This window comes from Macaca thibetana, chromosome 15, assembly GCF_024542745.1.
Source record: "Macaca thibetana thibetana isolate TM-01 chromosome 15, ASM2454274v1, whole genome shotgun sequence".
NCBI classification, from domain to species: Eukaryota; Metazoa; Chordata; class Mammalia; order Primates; family Cercopithecidae; genus Macaca; species Macaca thibetana.
This window is the reverse complement of record NC_065592.1, coordinates 34,972,811-34,995,501: the sequence shown is the minus strand read 5'-3', so window position 1 is coordinate 34,995,501 and position 22,691 is coordinate 34,972,811. Positions and strand designations below refer to the sequence as shown.

The 22,691-nt window shown below is 44.3% G+C and overlaps 1 protein-coding gene across 2 annotated transcripts in view; it reads right to left on the bottom strand.

Annotated features, from left to right (window-relative positions):
* ABCA1 (ATP binding cassette subfamily A member 1) overlaps positions 1-19,961 on the bottom strand; it is a 147,660-nt gene extending 127,699 nt beyond the window's left edge. For both annotated transcript variants that reach the window (XM_050761840.1, XM_050761838.1), the window contains exon 1: positions 19,649-19,961. The gene's annotated coding sequence lies outside the window, so the exon portion shown is untranslated. The remainder of the gene's footprint in view (positions 1-19,648) is intronic.
* Between the last annotated feature and the right edge of the window lie 2,730 nt (positions 19,962-22,691).

Genomic DNA, 22,691 nt, shown 5'->3' with positions numbered 1-22,691 from the left:
AGAAAAAGGAACAAACTACTGATACATGTGACAACCTGGATGAATCCCAAAAGCCTAATGCTAAGAAAAATAAGCCAGACACAAAAAACTACACACTGCATGATTCCATTTATATGACATTCTGCAAAAGGTGAAAAGAAGGGGACAGAAATCACTGCAGTGGTGACCAGTGGTCATGGGTGGAGGGGACAACAGACTGAAAAGGAGCATGGCAGTGACAGATACACATGTGTATCCATATTTCAAAACTCATCATGCTTTTGTAAAGGGGAAGTCTTACTTTGTGTAAATTACATGTCAATAAATCTGAACTAAATAAACTGCCTTCCATTATCATAATTAACATACCTCACAAGTCATAACTTGTAAGACCTAAGAACTGGATAGTATAAAGCCTGATTATTGTGTGATCTCCTTGGAAGAGGAATAGTAGATAAATATTCATTACCACTTATGAATTCCACAAACAACTGCAGCATTAACTCTGCAGGGCTCCCATGAGCCACAACAAATATTTATCGAGTGCCTATCACATGCCAGGTGTGTTCCAGACCTCAGAGATTCAGTGGTGAACAACAGCAGCAAAGTTCCTTCATTCATGGGGCTCCTATTCTACCAGGGATGGGGAAACAGACAAATAATAGTGGGTTGTTCAAGCAGTGGGTGGTGGTGGTAGGATTGATGAAGAAAAATAAAGCAGAGTAAGGGGACAGAGGGTAATGGGGCGGAAGTCATTCCTTTCTGATGAAGCATCTTTAGGACAATGAACTGAGACAGTGGACCATATGCTACCCACAAAGGGGTGGTTTAAATGACAGCTGGGATTATAAATTATTTTTACTTTTCCCTAAACCAAAACCTGGAATACCAGACAGCAGACAGATTCAGTGATGCTGGCAAAAGAAACACACACACACACACGTTCACAGGAAGCTGGCTGGGAAGGGAAAATGATGACCCTAGTTACCATCCGTCACCTGTTCTCCCACTTCTTCCTCACCAAAACATTGTGCCCTTTTGAACTTGACATGAACGTTTCCAGGAGAGATGAGAGATGAGAATTATAAAGAAGAAGAAAGGGGCCAGGCGCAGTGGCTCACACCTGTAATCCCAGCACTTTGGGAGGCCGAGGCAGGCAGATCACGAGGTCAGGAGATCAAGACTATCCTGGCTAACACGGTGAAACCACATCTCTACTAAAAATACAAAAAAAAAAAAAAAAAGTAGCGGGGCGTGGTGGCGGGCGCCTGTAGTCCCAGCTACTCGGGACGGTGAGGCAGGAGAATGGCGTGAACCCGGGACGTGGAGCTTGCAGTGAGTCGAGATCCCGCCACTGCACTCCAGCCTGGGCGATAGAGCGAGACTCCGTCTCAAAAAAAAAAAAAAAAAAAAAAAGCAGCAGCAGCAGCAAGGGGGAGAGAGGATGACACCAAAAAGACAAGCTAGGAGGAATTTTCCCCATTTGGCATAGCCAAAAGAAAAACAGGAACTCCTTCCCGTGACCGCCCTCTACCCTTCTGCAGCACTAAATCTGTCTAGGGAAATACAGTGAGGAAAGAAAGCGCATGTGTCTGTACAGCTACCAGAAGCTGTTTGCTTGTGCAGTAACAAAAGGGCTGGCCGGTCTTCTTCCTTCCTGCAAGAACACTGCCAACACGTGAGCTTTAGTGCTGAGCTCCCATCTAAGGGTGACAGTCAGCCCTCATGCCTGAGCCAGGGCAGGTTCCAGAAGAGGGAAGTCTCCAAGCAGGGACCATACAAGTGTCACATCTCACTGGGACACAGAAATGGGCCCCTCCGGGTGGAAGAGGAGAGGCTTCCACAAAGTCATGCTCCATTTGACTGTCGTATTAGTAGATAAAATCTCTGAAGACTCACTCCCACTACACCCCTGCTGCAATCTTATAGAGAGAGCAGCTGAGGCCTCCCCCAAAGCAAGTGACTTGCCTAGCATTAGAGCTGGTTTCTCAAGAAGTAACTTTTTCAACAACTCTTATATGCCCCTTCCCACTAAGCTATGATTAGCTTATTTATTTTTGAGACAGGGTCTTGCACTGTCTCCTATGATTTTGTTTGTTGTTCTGAATGCATTTCTCAGAGTTCTATCCAAATAGTTCACATACCCAAAATGTACAGTTGGCAACTAATTTTCATCTTTCAAAAACAATGATTATATGACGGCTATTTCATTAAACCTTAAACAAATAAAAGAGTGTGTGTGTGTGTGTGTGTGTATGTGTGTGTATTCCACTTTGTTCAAACTTCCAAAAAGTTACCAGAAGTGAGATGGAAGTTGAAATTTCCAACAACAGCTATCAATATATCTCTTTTTTATTATTTTATTTTATTTTATTTTTGAGATGGACTCTCACTCTGTTGCCCAGGCTGGAGTGCAGTGGTGTGATCTCTGCTCACTGCGACCTCTGCCTCCCTGGTTCAAGTGATTCTCCTGCCTCAGCCTCCAGAATAGCTGGGATTACAGGTGACCACCACCATGCCCGGCTAACTTTTTTGTACTTTTAATAGAGACAGGGTTTCAACATGTTGGCCAGGCTGGTTTCGAACTCCTGACCTCAAGTGATCTACCCACCTCAGCCTCCCAAAGTGCTGGGATTGCAAGTGTGAGCCACCACGCCTGGCCTCAGTATCTCTCTTGATGAGATTGCTTCTACATGTCTTTTTCGTAATTGAGGTATAATAGAGAAATGAAAATGTTACATATTTACAGTGTTCTAGATGCCTTATATCAAAAACAGCTTGCCAGTAAACTACAAAGCAGGAGGTGGATTTCAGTATACCAGATATGAACTGAAAATACATTGGTGCCAAAGCTCTGATTGCCTATTCATGAGATGTTGATGCAAAAGCAAGAATCACAGATGTGACTCATGTGCCTCATCTCCAGAGAGATGCACAGGGTCCTACAATATTAGGACATGAAACTTCTAAGCCCAACAGAACATGCTTGCTTTGGAAAAGGTCGGTTTTCTAATTGCCTCTCTGATCATGTGTCTTTGGATCGGTAGCCACGTTCGGGGACAAGCCTAACAAGGTTACAGAAGGCCAGGAAACCTGGAAAGAACCCATGATTGAAGATGGAATGTGGCTGCTGCGGGGGCGGGAGGGGATTTTGAGTCCTGCATTTTCTCCCAGTGTGACCCATCAGCTTAATTGAACCTGAAGCTAATTTGACTGCCTCAGTTTAACTTCTGGTCTCCAGATGCTACTGGGCCCTCTATCCCTAAGCGTATCCTTGCTGGGATAGCCTTAAATTACACCTCCTCACACTCCCAAAACATTCCATAGATCACGATTCCAGGGAAACTGCCTTGAGTTAGGAGGCCTTGCAGAAGGGTCATGGGCTGGTACTCTCCCCTGAAACTATGTTCCTACTTTTAACGGCAGCATTTTAATAGTCAAATTTGAGAAGCCAAGAGGGGTAAGAAATCCTCCAAGGTAAAAGTCAAGGATGAAGTGAAGTTATCCAATCATTCCAGAGGAATTCTATCATTCTAAAAGAGGTTCTGCTATCACACTGCCCATTTAAAAATATATAGATCCAATGAATTGTATTAATTCCAATAATCTGTAACTTGGGTGCAGTTTTTAAAGTACTAAATGCATCATACTTACTTGTTAGTTACAACAAGATAATAGGTAACTGTACCTCCTTCTTTCACTTGAATATATATCCAATTTCCTAAACAAAATTGTTGCTAATAGCTAATTTTCAAAATAAAGGCTATGAATTTGTAAAAACTGAAACAAGAAATCCATGAATATTGTACAAATCTATAACTAACTTGTGAGAAGCATAATTCTTCATGTTGTCTGTCAACAATATAATTTTACAGGAGATCCTGACCGGGTGTGGTGGCTCATGCCTGTAATCCTAGCACCTTGGGAGGCTGAGGCAGGAGGATCACTTACGCCCAGGAGTTTGAGGCTGCAGTGAGTTACGATCACGCCACCATACTGCAACCTGGGTGACAGTGCAAGACCCTGTCTCAAAAATAAACAAACCAATAAATAAGGAGATCCTAAAGGTTTAACTCCATCTATATCATGTCACTGATACTTGGACAACCAAAGATCCTATTTATCACCCTCAACATTCCCATTGCCACCAGCTAAATGGTCCCAGGGCTTCTAAACCTCACAAGAGCCAGGATTTCTGAAAGCAGATCTGTCCTGTACCCAAGTCCTTGTTTCATCACTGTAGAACTACGAAGAAACTCTAACAAAACGTTAGAGACAGGCTCTCTTCCCCTGCTGATTTCCACTAAGCAAACACGGAGCAACCTTCAAAGGAAGACTTCAGCAAACAATACCACTATTTGCCTTTTCCCTGGTCGGGGGTATGTAGCACATAGAAAAAAAGAACCTTTCCTCCAGAAAAGAAATCAACCTTTCAACATTCTATGTCATAGAAAAAAATCAATTTTTTTCAGCCACAATCATAACACCAGAATAAAAGAGATCTGAAGGGAAGGGATTAGTGAATTCATAAACACCCTAAGCTACAGAAACACAAGCAGGCAAGCCTCTATCAGCAATCCTTTATTTGCAGAAAAACTTGGTTGGATAATGTTCCCTGCTGTTATAGGATGGTTTTCCAAGAGAATTTTGGGAGAAATGGTTTAGTGACTGTATCACCAAAGATCATTTTGTTTGGATTACATCTCTGAAGAATCAGCGTCTTCAGATGTTCAACCTTCTCTCAGCCTGAAGGATTTATATTCATGAAAGTGCTCAAAGCATTTGGGTGGGACAGGCAAACCCAAATCTTAGTCACTGTCTTTATTTCTTTTCCTTTGGGTCTATTCTACTATGCAGAAAACTCCCCAAATCCTTACTCCTTTGTTGTCTTGAGTTAATTGTTTCAGCAGGAAGAAAGGAGGTTTTAGAGTCAGAGAAAGCTGGGTTTGAATCCTGACTCTGCTACTTACCAGCTCTGGCACCCTAGGGACTCTGAGCCCCTGTATCTTCTCCAAAAAATAGAGCTGATAATGTATGTAAAACATTTATCCAGTTCCTGGAACAAAGTAAGTGTACAGTAGCTATTATCATCATTAATGCTGCAGTATTCATCAAAGGTGGGGCAGAGAGTGGATGGTTTATTAAAGGAATCTCTTTTCTGTCGTCTTTGTCCACAGAAAGACACTATGTCTCTTAAGGGCCTTTCCAGAGCAAACTGGAGCACTCTGTAGTACCCAGTGCATTGGTAGAGGTGAAAGCATTACAGGGTATCCTGTTGCCACTTCTGACCATTGTTTTACTATAAAACCCCCTCTTGGAGGTCCTCGCCACTCACTTATCCTATTTTCTCTACATTCTCACGGAGGTTGCTCTTACTTTTCATAGCACACTGCCACCTTCCTACACGTTTTTAGCACCTGACTCAGTTTTCCTGTCCATCCCATTTCTTCCAACCTCTATGTCCATTAGAAATCTCTATTAGAAATCTGAGCCTTGGCCAGGTGCAGTAGCTCATGCCTGTAATCCCTGCACTTTGGGAGGCTTAGGCAGGTGATCGCCTGAGGTCAGGAGTTCGAGACCAGCCTGGCCAACATGATAAAACTCCGTCTCTACTAAAAATACAAAAAAGTAGCTGGGCATGGTAGTGGGTGCCTGTAATCTCAGCTACTCAGGAGGCTGAGGCAGGAGAATCACTTGAACCCGGGAGGCAGAGGTTGCAGTGAGCTGAGATCATGCCATTGCACTCCAGCCTGGGCAACAAGAGTGAAACTCCATCTCTGAAAAAAAAAAAAAAAAAAAAAAAAAAGAAATCTGAGCCTTATAATTTCTCCATCTTTTCAGCTCTGCCTACAGTATTCTCTAGTGTACTAACTTATCAGTGATCCCTGATAAATTAAGCCATGTGCAACAAGCTACTGTGTCTCACCATCTTCCTACTCTCCACTACACTGAGCCCACGATGACCCAGTGCTCCACAAACATGTGTAGAATGGAAGTAAAACTTCAGGGATAAGAAAAGATAGTTAAAGCAGATTCACTACAGTAACAAACCAATCAAGAAATTGCAATGAAAGTAAAGGTTTGGGTGATAAAATTTCCAGCTGTGTTCTAAGAAACATAACTTCAAGCAGGAGTGCATTTAATCTGATTTTCCTCAAAGCCTCTCTAATTTGTAGGGAAAGGCATTCATTTTCATTAACTTCATGTGAGCTACAGAGAATCTGTGATTGAGGCTCTAGAACCCCTGGTAAACATGCCAGCAAGCAAGGGCACCTTCCCTGGAGGTTCAATCTAGAATGTAAGACTGTCAGCTTTGGTAAGGAGTCTTGAACTCTAAACCCACAGGCTCAAGTCAGGAACGCAGGAAGCCTATCAACACCTGGATACAATTTTGCCACCTTAACACTTTATTCCCTTTACTGGTGCCAAACTGAGTCATCCAATCTCCAGGCTCTTGTCCAGTTCTAGTTCATACAGTATCAGCAGCCTTCTCCAGAATGTCCTTTCACCAGCCAGCTCTTGAAACAGTCATATGTCATATGTGCAAGACACTTCTATTTCTGCAGCCCGGCGACGGCCAGCTAACTCGGTTAGTGAGAATTTAATCAAAGTTCCAGGGCAAGCACAGAGACACAGAGTCTAAGTCTTGCCCTCCAAAACCTGCAACCAAACTCCTTCTTTAGAAAAACCAAAACAAACCACCTCGCTGGCTGCCTCACTAAATTAAGAGAAGAAAGGGGAATAAGATCACAGGTTTAAATCCACCTACTTGTGATTCTGAAAAACAAAAACTTAAGGGTGTTTTTCTTTAAACATTGACAACATGAACTCTATGAGGTCTGAGAGGATCCTACAAAAGGATCTGTATTATTTCAATATTATCAAGATTCCGAGTGTTCCTTATAGAAAGAACTACTGTTATTAAGATTTTCACAAATCAAACATTCTGTGTGCCAAAGAACAAAGTGGGAAAAATGAAACTGAATTATTGGGTTGCATTTTTGCTAGCCTCCTTTTCTCAACCGTAGTTCTGAAAAATTCACACAATCCAATCCCCCAAGCAACAACATGCTCTCATCAGGTGAGAGCTGGTGTTGGTCACACACTCTATGAACTAGAATTGGACAATGTCCCAAAATGGAGTGCCATCTGGGGTCAGAGTGCCATGCTCTTCTCTGCAGACTCCAGGGACATGTCCACTCTGCTTAATGGAAGCCACTGGAACCAAGTGTCAGACAGCCCTCTATTTGCTCCACAGAGGAGAAAGCCACGCTCTGATCATGTGAAATGTGACTGGAATTGTAAACTGAAAAATGGCACTAATTTCACTAAATTTGCAAATCCTGCAACAAGACCAACAACTGAATAAACAATACTTGACCAAAGGCTTTCTTTATCGTGAACTTAAGGTTTTTACTATAATTAACACAATCACTAAAGTAAAAAGTAAATAAATAAAAACGCTGCCTTGATTCACAGTTAATTTTAAGCAGCCAACATCAACATCAGGTTCCATGCTTTTGCATAAAGAAACAGCCTTTAGGAAACCCTCAACATTCAGGATTTTGTTCTGATTCAAACTTACAAAGAACAATTTGTATTTGAGAGAAACAAAAAATTCCAATTGAAAAAATGCCTTAAGATTCAAATTGGACCAACAGACAGGAGAAATAAATGAGGCCAGTCCATTTAACATTTGAGTGTCCATTTTAAGCTGAAAGGAACAGACGTCTAGAGACACAATTTCTTTTTTTCTCTCCTATAAAGGGCGCTGTAATAGTTATCCTAAATTCTGATATAGTATGAAGAAGCCTGGATTAAAGAGGCAAGAGACTAAGATTTTAATTTCCAGTTAATGGCATCTGGAGAATAAATTTAACAAGCCATTCTACCACTGTGGGTAATGGAACACAAAACAAGTCTTTTTTTTTTCTTTTCTTTTTCTTCTTGACACAGAGTTTTGCTCTGTCGCCCAGTCTGGAGGGCAGTGGTGCAATCTCGGCTCACTGCAACTTCAGCCTCCTGGATTCAAGCAGTTCTTCTGCCTCCACCTCTCAAAGTGCTGTGATTACAGGTGTGAGCCACCATGCTCAGCCAGAAAACAAGTCTTTTTGATGAAGAAGCTGAAGTGGATGATCTTCTGAGTCTAAGAAAACTGCTTGGGACTTGGGTATCCAGTAGCCACGGAATATACATCCCAAAGAGCATAAGAAACTGTAACACTAGACCCCAACATCAAAAATATGTTGCTATTTCCTCCCACATTGTTGGTAGGGGTGCAAACTGGGACACTTTGGCAACTTACATTAAAATGCTATGAGAGAACAGGGGAAGCATTCCTTAAAAGTTCTAGGAAAGGTGTTATGGAGGAGGTAGCATGAGAAATTCAGCCAAGTGGGAAAAGCACAAACTTGGGAGTCAGACAGACAAGAGTTTGAATCTCTGGCTCTGCCATTAGCCAAATATGGAACCATGAGCAAGTTATTTAACTTCTCTTTGTGTCAGGTACATCACCTGAAATATGGGGCTAATATAATAATAGGCAAGCTCAGTATTTCCTCAAATGTGGGAGAGTTACACAGGATGAATTTAAGTGATATTCAGAGGATTTTAGGAGATGAACAAGCACAATATTAAACATTGAACCACATCATGAGAAAATATGGTTCTTTTCAGCACTTCTTCAGCCTATATAACATTCTTATTACATTAAGGAGTAAACGGCCGGATGCGGTGGCTCCCGCCTGTGATTCTAACACTTTGGGAGGCCGAGGTGGGTGGATCTCCTGAGGTCATGAGTTCGAGATCAGCCTGGCCAATATGGCGAAACCCTATCTCTACAAAAAATACAAAAATTAGCTGGGCATGGTGGCATGCACCTGAAATCCCAGCTACTAGGGAGGCTGAGGCAAGAGAATCGCTTGAATCCAAGAGGAAGAGGTTACAGTGAGCCAAGGTGGTGCCACTGCACTCCAGCCTGGGCAACAGAGCAAGACTCGTCTCAGAAAAAAAAAAAAAGGAGTAAGCTTTTGTTTAGTCTTCCTTTTGACACCTCTTTAATGCTTACTAATTCCCTTTTCAACAAAGTAAGTCTCATGGTCAGCTGGGGCCTTTGGGAACCAATAGTTTATCTTATACATACACTGTAAGAAAAATAATTTGTCTTCATCCTAATTATGTTTAAAATTACCTTTCGTTTGTAACTGATACTGGTTTTCCAATTACAGGTCAAATATAAAGTTATTTTTAAATATATTGATGATTACAAAAATGTGAGTCAATTTCTATAACTTGAGTGGGCCGAAATGTTACCTATCTCAAAGTTCCAGTGAAAATTAAATGAGATCATATATAAGAAGAACCAGCCCATGCTGTGTTCCATCACCCACGGTCTGGTTGATGGGTAAAATTTCAGTAGGTGAGGAATATGAGTAGAGGATCGAGTGTGAACCAAGGCAAATACAAGAGATGGACATGAGATTCCAGAACAATGAGGAGCCAAACAATACCAGGAAGGGATTCCTAAAGTAGAAGATGAAAACCTGTAGAGAGAGACTCCTTTAACAGGTACCAAACCATACTTATGTTAATCAGTCTGGTGAGAAAACCAGCTATAGTTCCTTCAAGCATGTGTCTTACAATCCAGGACATAACTGCCAAAATGGGTCACAGCCTTATTTCAAAGAGCCTTGAATGCCAAGCAAAAAGAGATAATCAATGGTGGCAGATTCTTAAAAGTCTTCCGACCTCTGTCCAGCACCTAGTACTTTCCACAGTACATGGTGTTGAGAGGTGACAATGTGCTAACAGCCCTCACTCTCAGCGGCTCCTCGGCCTCCGGCCTCGGCGTCCACTCTGGCGGCGCTTGAGGAGCCCTTCAGCCCGCCAGGGCACCATGGGAGCCCCTCTCTGGGATGGCTGAGACCAGAGCCTCCGACCTCTGCTTGCAGGAAGGTGTGGAGGGAGAGGCGCGGGCAGGAACCCGCGTTGCGCTCGGGCCAGTGTGAGTTCTGGGCGGCGCGGGCGCTGGCGCAGGCTCGGCGGCCCAGCACACGGAGCAGCCGGCCTGCACCATGGCCCAGGGAGTGAGGGGCTTAGCACCTGGGCCAGCAGTTGCAGAGGTTGCGCCGGGTCCCCCAACAGTGCCTACCGGCTGGCGCGCCACACTCAAGTTCTCGCTGGGCCTTAGCTGCCTCCCCGCAGGATAGGGCTCGGGACCTGCAGTCTGCCATGTCTGAGCTCCTCTCCCTGCAATGGGCTCCCGCCCGGCCTGAGCCTCCTGCTCCGTGGCTCCGCCCCCTCCTCCGTGGCGCCTGGTCCTGCCGACAGCCCAAGGGCTGAGGAGTGCAGAGTTGGCTCCACCTGCAGCCCCCGTGCAGGATCCACGGTGAAGCCAGCTGGGCTCCTGAACTGGAGGGGTACTTGGAGAACTTTTATATCTAGCCAGAGGATCCTATGTGCACCAATCAACACTCTGTGTCTAGCTGAGTGTTTGTAAATACACCAATCAGCACTCTGTGTCTAGCTCAGGGTTTGTGAATACACCAATTGGTACTCTGTATGTAGCTAACCCAGTGGAGACTTGGAGGACTAGCACCCTGTGACTCCATGTCTAGCTCAAGGATTGTAAACGCACCAATCAGCACTCTGTCAAAACAGACCAATCAGCTCTCTGTAAAACTGACCAATCAGCAGGATGTGGGTGGGGCCAGATAAGGGAATAAAAGCAGGCTGCCCTAGCCAGCCATCACTAACCGTCTTGGGTTCTCTTCTGCGCAGTGGAAGCTCTGTTCTTTACCTGTTTCTAATAAATCTTATTGCTCCACACTCTTTGGGTCCATGCTGCCGTTATGAGCTATAACACTCAGGGTGAAGGTCTGCATCTTCAATCCTGATAGCAAGACTACGAACCCACCAGAAAAAAGAAGTTCCAGACACATCTGAATGTCTGAAGGAATAAATTCTGGACACATCATCTTTAAGAACTGTAACACTTACTACGAGGGTCCGCAGCTTCATTCAAGTCAGTGAGACCAAGAACACACCAATTCCGGACACAGTGTTTAACAAACATTTGCTGAACAAATAAATTTCTGTTTAATAGCACTGTGTATTAGTGCATTTAATTTTAATATATATATATGTATTGTTGTGGTTAATATCATATCTTCCTCTTCCTTCTCTCTCCCAGTACCAGAGAATAGCCTAACCCCAACTAAGGTAAACTCTGCCACCAAACATGCCTGGGAGTGGAGAAGGGTCTGCAGGTCAGTGTAAGCTCATCGGTCTGGGCCTTCACGTTCTCCCTGCCTTTCCAAGGAAAGCTGCTGCTTGCTTCAGTGTTGCCTTTATGTCAAAGTGGATCACCTAAATACCAGATCCAACAGATTTCAAGCCACCACCCTCCAAAGACTTGCTTCTTCCAGAAAACAAGCTTGGTTTGACTCTTGTCAAAAAGAATTATTCCCAACCTGGCATCCTATAAGAAGTTTGCAAAGCAAGGGTGAACAGGGATACGACATCCAAACATCTTCTTAGCGGCTCCTTCCCCCTCCCTGCCCCTGGCCAGAAACCTCTTCCTCCTTTTACTCCTCCTCCTTATGATCTCTCAAACAAGAAATTCAAGACAATGCTTTAGAAAGCTTTGTGTCTTACCCACCTACCCCCAGTGAGGGTCTTCTGAGATACTTAAAACTATCCTCATGAGGTATAGTCCAATTCTCCTCCTAGGATGGGTACTAGCATTCTATTATTGAAGGATGAATGAGCCTGAAGAGTTGCTTATGTTTTCCTTTGATCACCTATTGGCTTAACAGGACTCCACTATAAGAAGCAAAACTTAGGCTGGGCGCTGTGGCTCACGCATGTAATCTCAACGCTCTGGGAGGCCGAGGCGGGCGGATCACAAGTTCAGGAGTTCAAGACCAGTCTAGCCAACATAGTGAAACTCTGTCTCTACTAAAAAATACAAAAATTAGCCAGGCATGGTGGCACATGCCTGAAGTCCCAGCTACTCAGGAGGCTGAGGAAGGAGAATTGCTTGAACCTAAGAGGCGGAGGTTGCAGTGAGCTGAGATTGCGCCACTGCACTCCAGCCTGGGCAACAGAGCGAGACTCCGTCTCAAAAAAAAAAAAAAGCAAAACCTATACCCAAAATGATGTCTGAGATGGAGAGTCCAATTTTATTTTAGAGAGATTTTCCAAATGGTGAGTCAGAAGCAAGAACAGTATCTCACTAAATCATGTTTACTCAGCTGAAACTTATTGAATTAAACCAACTCCTCCTTCCTTTGCATTTCAGATGAGAACCCCTTCTGGTTCTATGATTCAAATCTTCAGTCAAAGCAGGTAAATAGGAAATTTCAACAGTTTTCTCTCCTCCCTCTCATTCCTTTCTTCTGTCATCAATCTAATCAGGAATGCTCTGAGGCATTCCCTGGATATTTCTTCTTTACCTCTCAAAATCCACATGGCATGTTACACTAATGCTCAGCATGTTCCTCAGATCTCTAGATGGCTCTAATTAAAGGATCACGTCGTCTTCTAAATACAGACCTGGGGTTAGAGGACATAAGAGCTTGAAGGACTCTTTAAAAGTCAAGTAGTAACATTTTATAGACCAATAACCTGAAAAACAGAAAAGTAAAATGATTTGTCCAAGGTCACACAGCTTCTTAATGAGTTTGTGGGCATTCACGAACACCCTGTAATTACACATAAAATTTGGATTATATGAGCTCATGTGTATTTTTTCTTTAGAGAAAATCCAAATCTTTTTTCAAAGAAGTCAACAATCTCTTCCCCAAAATATAGTAACCACTGACAATTATATGCATATTTGGAAAAAAGTTTAACTAAAATCTAATTGTTCCAAGTCTGAATAGTAATATGAATTGGTGATCTAGAATAAGAGTGGAACCTAATTTAATAACTGTTATTGTTATCATTTTTTTTTCATGTCTGGGACATCAATGCAAGTAACATGGGATAAAGACAATTTGATGTGGAAGTAAACTATAAAGCAAGCTTTTTTTTTTTTGAGATGGAGTCTCGCTCTGTGCAGTGGCACGATCTTGGCTCACTGCAATCTCTGCCTCCCGAGTTCAACCGATTCTTCTGCCTAAGCCTCCTGAGTAGCTGGGATTACAGGGTTGTGCCACCATGCCCACCTAATTTTTGTATTTTTAGTAGAGACAGGGTTTCACCATGTTGGTCAGGCTGGTCTCGAACTCCCGACCTCATGATCCACGCGTCCTGGCCTCCCAAAGTGCTGGAATTATAGGTATCAGTCATTGCGCCCAGCCTAAAGCAAGCTTTTAAAATCACTGAAAACACTAGTATGAATAAATATCACTATAGGCCAAGCATTATATTATATGGTTCACATTATACACACACGCAAATGCCTATTTTACAGATGATGAAACTGAGGCAAAGAGTGATCAGCAACTTGCCTAATGTCAGATATCCATCAGTAATAACCAGAATTCCAATCTATATTAATTTGATTCTGAAATCCATGTTCTTTTCCACCAATATTTGCATCTACACTTCAAGATGTCCTAATACTAATAATATATTCTATTTACTTATTTAGGAAGAACTAAATCAACTCTCTAAGGTAGCTTCAAGGAAGTCTTTCATAAACGGTTCAACTACTAAAAAGTTCTTCCTGGGAAATGTCATAAACTAAATACCAGCTATCACAAAATATCTGGACTTTAAGACTAGCCAGATAAAATGCTTTGACTTCCAAATGCTTCTTGGAAGTTGGATTTGGCATAGAAAACACTGGAGAATGTTAAACACCCCCCAAGAAAAGACTTCAGAGAAGAATAGATCCAATGCATATGAAGTTACTCTGTTTTTTTAAAAAGTGTTTAAATATCTAAATTACTTAGTGAGTCATCTCACTCTTATTAACAAAAATAAACTAATATACAACTCAAAGTACTTGAATATGGAATGCCACAGACTAGAGCATTTTCTTAAATCACAGCTGCCTCAGAAACGGAAATGAAACTGAGCGAAACAGAAATGTTTGTTCTACAAAAAGTAACCTGGCCTAAATAACTTAAGTATGCACTAAAATTTCTCAATCTAACATAAACCTAGCCTTAACTACATTTTCTCACATAATTCTATTTCTAATGCTCTTCTGTGATTATCCTGTTATCTCAAGTAGTCTTTTAGAAGACAGGAAGCAAACATGAGTTTCCCACTCTCCTTGTTGGACTTACTCAAGTCAGCATTTATTAAACTTTTTCCATATTAGGTGGGATGAATTAAGGCCAGGGGAGAATGAATCAAAGACCTCCCTCTAGAGAAGCATACACTCATGAGGAAGACAAATAAACGTTAACTATAATAAAAAACAGTATTAAATACATGACACAAAGAGTGCTGTAATCCAAGTCTAACGGAAGTAAAAAGAAGGGGATGTTACTTTCAACTCAGTGATGGGAAGGAGTGGATCCAGAAGAGCTTCATGAGGAGGGGAGCATTTAAATTGGGTCTTAAAGGAGGTTTGCAGAAGCTAAAGGGTTTTGTACCAACTTTGTTTTCAACATGGGAAAGACAGGATTTCAAACTTTGTTTTGTTTTGGGAACCAAATCCGATGCTCCTCCGCTGCTGGAATAAATGCTCTTTGCCTGAATGCTATTTGTGGTCTTCGTAGAATGGAGAGTAACAGAAGGCCCTACTGGAAATCAATTTTATGTAAGCTTTTCATTCTCTGGCTTCAAGTATTTCTAAAATGTACCTTTCTATGCAGGCTACTTATTCAGGCAACTATTTTCAGGTGAAGATACTCAAATGAAAATAGAGAATCACTTTTGGCCTTTTGCTAATATTTCATGCATCAAAATTTTGATAGTCTGACAAAGTGTTTACCATGAGATTAGTAAACTCACGGAAGCCAAACTGTCTGGGATGCAACTTCAGCTCCACTACTTACAAATTCCATAATCATCTACCTAGCCTGCCTATACCTCAGTTTCCCCATCTATAAAGACAATAACAGCACCTATCTCACATGGTTCTCTTGAGAATGAACTGAGTTATTACATGAAAAACTGAAAAGCATATCCAACATACCATAAATCAACAGTAAATGAAACTATTTTTACCAAGAGGTGTTTTCAAAGAGTTCATTTCTAATTTGCTTTACCAATTAATAAGAAAGGCACTTTCTCATCCTATTTCACTTTTACAAGGCAGACATTTTTTTTTCAAGACAGAGTCTCACTCTGACGCCCAGGCTGGAGTGAAGTGGCACGATCTCGACTCAGTGCAACCTCTGCCTCCCAGGTTCATGCAATTGTTCTACCTCAGCCTCCCAATTCCAGTAGCTGGGATTACAAGCACCCACCACCACGCCCAGCTAATTTTTGTATTGTTAGTAGAGACAGGATTTCACCGTGTTGGCCAGGCTGGTCTTGAATTCCTGACCTCAAGTGATCCTCCTGCCTTGGCCTCCCAAAGTGCTGGGAATACAGGAGTGAGCCACTGTACCCAGCCAACAAGGCAGACTTTGAAACTGTGTATATTTTCCAAAAATATATATATCTTAAGAAAAAACTAAATTTGATTTCTAAACAATAACAGCAGTAACAGAGAAATAGCTTATTTCAAAAAGTCCACAACATCATCAAGGAGAGGACAAGCAAGAATCATATTGTATTATAACAAATTTTGACAATCACCAAAGTTAGGATTTACAACTAAACTAACAGTTCACTTCTCTTTTTCCTGTGTTTCTTATGCCCTTACAGCCTAATACTCTTATCATTCCATTTTCTATAGATCACACGGGAAAATGTTTTGAGATCACACAGCTATTCACAAACATCTGACTGAAGCAATAGTATAGTTTTCATTATGAACCAAGTAAAAAATTAGAGTTGAGTAAATTTTATGCTATTATTTCCAGGATGTTGCAATCCCTACGCAACCAAGGTTTCAAGTTAAAGAGAATTTGGCTGATCCACTCACAGCAACAAGGAAAATATGATGCAGGCTGTAGATTCTGATAAGGATTATAGCAGATGAATGTAGAGAATGTGGTGAGCATCCTTGAAAAGCTCCCTGGTTGCAGCAGCTGAAATGTTAACACGGGAGTTAAGAACTCTGGAGTTTACTGGCTGCGTTCAAGTCTTAGCTCTACCTCTTGCAAGGTATATGGCCAGAGACAAATTAGCCTCATCATTTACTTAATCTTTTAAACTAGGGACAATAAATGGTTTTGTTGTGAAAATTCAATTAGCATTTGATGACCTGCACAGTGCCTTATGCCTGTAATCCCAGCACTTTGGGAGGCTGATGTGGGAGGATCCCTTGACCCCAGGAGTTCAAGACCAGTCTGGGCAACATAGTGAGACCTTGTCTTTACAAAAAATTTAAAAATTTAGCCAGGAGCAGTCGTGCATGCCTGTGGCCCCAGCTCCTTAGGAGGCTGATGTAAGAGGATCACTTGAGCCCAGGAGGCTGAGGTTGCAGTGAGCCTTGTCTGTACAACTGCACTCCACCCTGTGCAACAGAGCAAGACCTTATCTCAAAATAAATACAATAAATGAATAAACTTGTGAAAAACATTTCAAATAGTACTTGCCACACAGTGCTATATATGTATGTATTAAACATTGCAATAACTTTGGCCATTCATGGTGATACCCGCATGTAGATATGAAGATGGTTGCATTTTTTAGAGTAGGCCTTCTCTCAGCATAGTTAAACAAAACAAGTGTTCAGAATGATCTTTTAAATTTTGATGCTAAATGACCATAACAACTATTATAATCATATTATTTATTTAATATCTGGATAGTTTAAAAAAAAAATGTATTTGAGGCCAGGTGTGGTGGCTCATGCCTGCAATCCCAGCACTTTGGGAGGCTGAGGCTGTCGGATCACTTGAGATCGGGAGTTCGAGACCAGCCTAGCCAACATGGTGAAACCCTGTCTCTACTAAAAACACAAAAATTAGCCAGGCGTGGTGGCGTGCACATGTATTCCCAGCTACTCAATCGCTTGAACCCAGGAGGTGGAGGTTGCAGTGAGCCGATAATCACGCCACTGCACTCCTGTCTGGGCAACAGAGCTAAACTGCGTCTCAAAAAAAAAAAAAAAAAAAACAAAACGTGTACAGGGTACATTATAGGACTGCACTCATAGAAATATGAGGGTGGAGATTTCAAATGCTCATCTGCAGAAGAGACAACATATCACAGGTGTCCAGGTTACAGTCAGCTATGTCATTCTGGAACACTGTGCAGGTGCTCAAAATACAGACTCCTAAACTGCTCTGACAACAGTAGCAATTCTAGTCCCTTAAATGGCTTGTAGTCATCATGAAGGCTGAAGACCCTCTTCCCCGGTGGGTCTGATCATACTGTTGGTTCTCAAGCAGATGCTGTGTATCCAATGTTTTCCTAAAATTCCCTAGCATTAATTATTTTAATGGTTTGTGGAATAATTTAATGGTTTGTGGAAGCACTGGGGAAACAGGCTGACAATGGAAACTTTGTATTTGAAAAATATTGTAATATCTGTAGAGGTTCTACTCAGGAATACTTTCCATGCTTCCATACTTTCTCTGATTTAGGAGAAAGTTTCTCAAGAGAATGATATTCTCAACAGAAATGGAAAGTTTCTCAACAGAAGGCCTCCATCATTTTTGTGGTAGGTATGAGAAGAATAGGCTGAAATAAAAGGGGAGATGAAAACTTAAGGACTTTAAGTTTTGTTTGAAAAGAAGATCATAATTTAAGTCTGGGTTCTAAACTATGACCGTTAAAAAAATGAAAAAAAAAAAAAAAAAATCAAGAAAATTCCACTCTTTAACTTGGGGGAAATTTTTGTGAGGTTCTCTTCGTGGGAAGCAGGGATTCAGCCATGGAGGACAAGTGACTTGCTGATTTCAGTACCCAGAAAGTTTTTTTAAATATGAACTTTGTCCACTGTGAGATGAATGTGTATATACTACCCATTCTCTTCTTGGGATGTCATTGAAAAGTCGGATTTTAAAAGCTAATGGTATCAGTGCTGCAAAGGCAGGCCAATTACAGACAGTGGCATACAATTTTTTCTTTATTTTCTTATTTTTAATTTTATTTCTTTCCTTCTTTTTGATAAAAGATATACCTAAAGAGGCACCTACACACAACCCTGGCACCGTCCGCCGCCCCAAGAACCTTCCTTATTTACCAACGGCCTGGGAGTTGGCAAACACGCTAACAACAACAACAAAAAAACCAAACGGGCTTTCGCCTCAACCTCATAGTTCCTCCCCATCTGCACTTACCGGTCTTCACCGGATTCACAGCGAGCAGACACCTAGTACAGCCGGCCGATTCCTAGGTCCTCCGGCCAGGAGGCGCTGCGGGCTAGTCTCCGGGGGCCACCGCAGCCCGCGCGCCCAGCACCCCCACCCTCAAGGCAGAGCCCAGCCCAGCCCCGCGGCGGAGCTCCGAGTTCTGCGCCGCCCGCCGGGGTTATTCCGGTCATCCCACAGCACCACCTCGCCCCAGCTTCCCCATCTGCGCCCAGGCAGAAGCTGCCCCAAGAGACCAACGGCAAGGGTCTGGAAGATGGGGCGGCAGGGAACGTGGGGGAGGGAGGATTGGGCACCCCACCTCCGGGTTTCCGCAGGCTCTCCTAAGTCTTGTATTTAGAAGAAACAAAACTCGGCCGGGCGCGGTGGCTCACGCCCGTAATCCCAGCACTTTGGGAGGCCGAGACCGGTGGATCACCTGAGGTCCGGGGTTCGAGACCAGCCTGGCCATCAAGTTGAAACCTCGTCTCTACTAAAAATACAAAAATTAGCTGGGTGTGGTGACGCGCCTGTAATCCCAGCTACTCAGGAGCCTGAGGCAGGAGAACCGCTTGAACCCGGGAGGCAGAGGTTGCAGTGAGCGGAGATCGCTCCATTGCACTCCAGCCTGGGCGACAGAGCAAGACTCAAAGAAAAAAAGAAAAGAAAGAAACTCGTTCCGCGCTCTGCGCCAGGGACACCAGCTCGGCTGAGCGCACCGAGACTGTAGGCAGGACCTCCCTACCCCTCAGGTCAAACAAAGCCCCAAGGCCTCTAGTGAGTAATAGCACCACGGACCCCGTTTGGGACACCTCCAACTCGAGTTCTCGGGAAAAAGGACGCGCTGCTCCAGTCCCGGGGTGCATACAGCAGATTCCCAGGTCAGAACAGACCAGCTTCTTAAGAACCGAGTGAGAACTCAGTGCTGGCATTTGTCTCCGTAGGTACTGGCCGACCCGCAACCAGAGGGGTTTCTAGCCAACTCAGGCCCCTCCGAACAAAGAAGCGCTCCGTGCCGGACCTGCAACTCTCCCCACCCGGCAGCAGCGACCTCAGCACGCCCGGGCACCCCCGACCCCTCTGAGCCCGGGGTACTGCGCCCGGGTCTCCACGCCCAGAGATGCTCCCCAGTCTCCACCGCCGGGCGAGTCCCGAGCGCAGCAGCGCAGTCCTGGGGTCGCCAGAGCTCGTCCTAGGACATCCTCTTCCCATTTACGCCGCCCCGGGTCCCATTTGGGTTGCAAGTGGTGGGCATGCGGGGCTCCGGATCAAAGTCCCCGAAACCGAGAGCTTCCCGAAGCTTCCTTGGCCTCGCAACAAAACAATAACGCCCAATAAGTCACTGGAGAGCCTCTTACCTGTTTTCCACTTTTGTGTTTGCGTCTCTTTCTCCTACCCCTTGACAAGCCTTCCGGAGAAGGGGAGAAAACAGAACGAGGGGAAAAAACAAGGAGCAAAGCGCCCTGAGAACTAGTCCTGTTGGTGCGCAGAGCCCCCCGCCCTGCTCTGCCCTGCCGCAACCCGGGAGAGAAGGGTCGGCTCGGCTCTGCGGGTCCCGGCCCCACTCACTCTCGCTCGCAATTACGGGGTTTTTGCCGAGACTAGTTCCTTTTATAGATTCGGCTGCCCGGAGCGCAGAGGTTACTATCGGTCAAAGCCTGTTCTCGCCTTCCTCCCCGCCCCCTTCCCGGCCTCTGTTTATGTAGTTCAGTCACTCAGCAGAAAGCACGTGGAGCCGCGGCCCGCCTCTTAAACGGGCGACGTTCAGCCGCCCGCGAAGCTGCTAGGGAGTTGGGAGGAGGTGGGTGGGGTGGGGGTGGAGGGTGCATCAGGTGTCTCAGGGTCCGCGGTCTGCGCCCCCGCTCCCCGCCGGGGCCCGCCGGCCTAAGACCCGCGGGAAGCGCTGGGCTCGGGGCTGCGCCGCAGACTCTCTAGTCCATGTTCCCGGCAGCCAAGGGCACCAGTGGAATTTGCTTCCTCTAAATCATGCTTTCCGCAATCTTTTTTTCCTTTGTTAGTTTCCTCAGCCGGAGGGAGGGATTGGGGGACAGCGAGCTCCATACTGAATCCCCCTCAGGACGCCAATCATTTTGTCTTTTGGTACCTTTCAAAGACCTAGGCTGGTCCTCTGGGTAACCGGCTGCTGCTTTTGTTTCCCCCCCCCCCCCCCCGCAACAAACCTTGACTTTAGTTTTTGATAGCGACCTACTGCCTTCGAGATTCCCAGCCTGAGCTCCCCAGGTCCCTCAGAGGACCTGAGAGGAACATCTTACTGCTTCTCTTCATAAATTGAGAGGAAGGAGGCCACAAAAACAAAAAAAGAAACAGACAAAAACACAGAACAATATGGACCAGCCCCCTTTTAATTTTCATTATATTGATCAGCCTCCCTGTGATAAAAACACAGGACTTGTATTTAGCTTGTATACATTTGTAAAGTGCAGCCAGAGAATTGCAGTCGTGTAAAATTATGTAGCCACTCCAGACCTCCAACTTCTGTTTGCCTTTGCCTGTAGGGAGCAAAACCACCCAAAACATTGGAGGGGCCAAAAAAAAAAAAAAAAAGGCAAGAGTAAGAATGCAGGCCTACACACCATATGTCTAAATATTTAAGTCATCCATCAAGCCAACAAACTAAATGTCTCCTGCCTTGACAAAGATACCTTTGTAACCACCTTGAAGGGTAGATTCACATTTAGACTCTTCACAGTTTGACCTGAGTTTTGGTCAGAATGAGGTGGCATGAGAGAGCGCCCCAAGCCTACTTCTCTTCCCACCTCCAGCTCCATTATATTCCAGAACTCCCACCACCTGCATGCAGACACTCAGCTGCACAAGCCCCCTCCAGGCTACAGTCAACAGGATCTCCAGGCTACAGCTCAAGCCCAGGTACCCACATCAGTGGTTCTATCAACACTCAGGACAGACCCATAGAAGAGGCCCAAGCAGGCCCTGGAAGTGCACGTGGAGGCCACAAGGCAAGGAATTCTGGAGTCCCAGGTACTCATAACTCTGGGTGGCATGGCCCCTTTGCACCATGGACTGTTTGCCCTTAGAAAGGGATGGATCTAAGCCGGGCGCAGTGGCTCATGCCTGTAATCCCAGCACTTTGGGAGGCCAAGGTGGGCAAATCATCTGATGTCAGGAGTTCAAAACCAACCTGGCCAACATGATGAAACCCAGTTTCTACTAAAAATACAAAAATTAGTCAGACATGGTGGCAGGTGCCTGTTATCCCAGCTACTCAGGGGGCTGAGGCAGGAGAATCGCTTGAACCTGGGAGGCAGAGGTTACAGTGAGCTGAGATCACACCACTGCACTCCAGCCTGAGTGACAGAGCAAGACTCCGTGTCAAGAAAAAAAAAAAGAAAGGAAGAGAGAGGTGGATCTCAGAAAGGCCAGAGATGAGCTTTCTAAAGTCCAAGGCCCAAGAGAGGGGAACCCCTTGCCTCAGTCAAAGAATAACCTTGGCCAATAAATTGAGTTTTGGGTTCAATCTTGACAACCACATGATGAGCAATTTAGGTAAAGTCTTTCTGCCTCTGTTTCATCTTTTTTTTTTCTTTTTTCATCTTTTTTCTTTCCTTCCTTCCTTCTTTCCTCCCTCCCTCCCTCTCCCCTCCCCTCCCCTCCCCTCCTCTTTCTCTTTCTTTCTTTCTTTTCTCTCTTTTCTTTCTTTTGACACAGGGTCTTGCTGTCTACCCAGGCTGGAGTGCAGTGGTCCAATCATGGCTCACTGTAGCCTTGACTTCCTGGGCTCAAGCGATCCTCCCACCTTAGCTTCCCAAGTAGCTAGGACCACAGGTGCATGCCACCTCACCCATCTAATTTTTGTATTTTTTTTGTAGAGACAGGGTTTTGCCGTGTTACCCAGGCTGGTCTCAAACTCTGGAGCTCAAGGGATCCTCCGGCCTCAGCCTCCCAAAGTGCTGGGATTATGGGCATTAGCCATTGTGCCCGGCCTGTTTCTTCATCTTTAAAATGGAGAGAAGATGTATGTTCTGTCTTCCTCACAGGGGTTTTCTGAAAATAAACTTTGTTGAAACCGTTGAGCTCCTTGGCAGAATGGTGTTATAAAAGCAGAGAGCGTTATTAAAAGGTGGTATCTTTCCTAGCATGATTTTAGAGAGTAATTAGGTCTCCCTGACACTCCATCTCCTCTCTCCTTCTTCTCCTACCTCTCTGAAGTCGACCACCAAAATCATTCATTTTTGTTTTGTTTTTTTATTGAGATGGAGTTTCACTCTTGTTGCCCAGGCCAGAGTGCAACGGCGCGATCTCGGCTCACTGCAACCTCTGCCTCCTAAGTAGCTCAGATTACAGGCACCCGCCACAATGCCCGGCTAATTTTTGGTATTTTTTAGTAAAGACAGGGTTTCACTATGTTGGCCAGGCCGGTCT